This window comes from Garra rufa, chromosome 7 (genome assembly GCF_049309525.1).
Source record: "Garra rufa chromosome 7, GarRuf1.0, whole genome shotgun sequence".
NCBI classification, from domain to species: Eukaryota; Metazoa; Chordata; class Actinopteri; order Cypriniformes; family Cyprinidae; genus Garra; species Garra rufa.
The window spans coordinates 47,841,148-47,842,286 of record NC_133367.1 but is presented as its reverse complement, the minus strand read 5'-3'; positions in this window follow the sequence as shown (position 1 = coordinate 47,842,286).

The following is a 1,139-nucleotide window of genomic DNA, read 5'->3' as shown; positions in this document are numbered from 1 at the left end:
GATTTGATCGTTTAGAAAATAAGCTGTAGAACATTATGAATAGTGATAAATAAAGCTATTTAAGACAAATCAATATATTACTATTAGCCTACTAAATGTTTAGTAGCTTGTGTATGTGCAGCGCTTCTCATATGTATAGATGTGTTTGCTATCGATCAATAAGAGGTTGTTATGTTGTGCTCCAGTTCTCGCAGGGCTGTGCTGTGTGCCGCTGCTGGAGTCCTCGCCGCTCCGGAAGCTCGAGTGGAGGCGCGCCGCTGAGAGCAGCATGAGTTTGGCCAAGAAGATCCTGAGCGACATTCCCGCGGTGCACGAGGCGTGCGTCAAAACAGCGGTGAGCATGCGTGCTCGTTCACTTTAAAACAGCCCACATGTTAAATATAGCAAAAGCAAAGGTTGTCCTGTCATAGACAGCGGTGCCCAACTCTGTTCCTGGAGATCCACCTGCAGACTTTAGTTCCAACGCAGCTGTCTGTCATTATCAAGCGCTACCTAAGAGAAGAATCAGCTGGTTCAGGTGTGTTTGATCAGGGTTGTGTTTGTAGGATGGTAGATCTCCAGGATTGGGCAGGGTTTGGCTTCGCTGTCATAGACTAAACTAATAAACTCTTATCAAATTGATCTCGCATCTGATTATTAGTTTAGATGACATAAGACAGTTAGTGGTGTAATAATGTGAACGCTGTTGTTTGCAGGGGTTGACTCTTTCCAGTGAAGCGGCACACTTGGAGTATTTATTAAGCGAGATCGGCATCCCTGCGCCGCCGGTGCTCAAGTCTGAGGATCTGACCGTGGTAAATGCTCTCTCACTTGGTACAATGCAAGCCTGTTAAATATATCACTGAAAGATGAAGATATAGACAAAGCCATTGGAAATCAGTTTAAATGAAGCACACCGGTGTGTTTAAATACGATATAATGCTATATTTGAGGCACCTCTTACAAAGAGCTGTTTAACTATTTCTGTCTGTTTCTGTTTGGACCAGGATGTGAGTTTAGATCTTATTGTGAAGGGTTTGGACCTCCACCACGAACTTCTGCTGAGAATCAAAGAGTTCTTGACCTCCACAGAAGAGCTGAGCCTCCTGCTCGCAGATATCAGAGACCTGTCTGCTCAGGTCCAGCAGGTATTGTTTAGG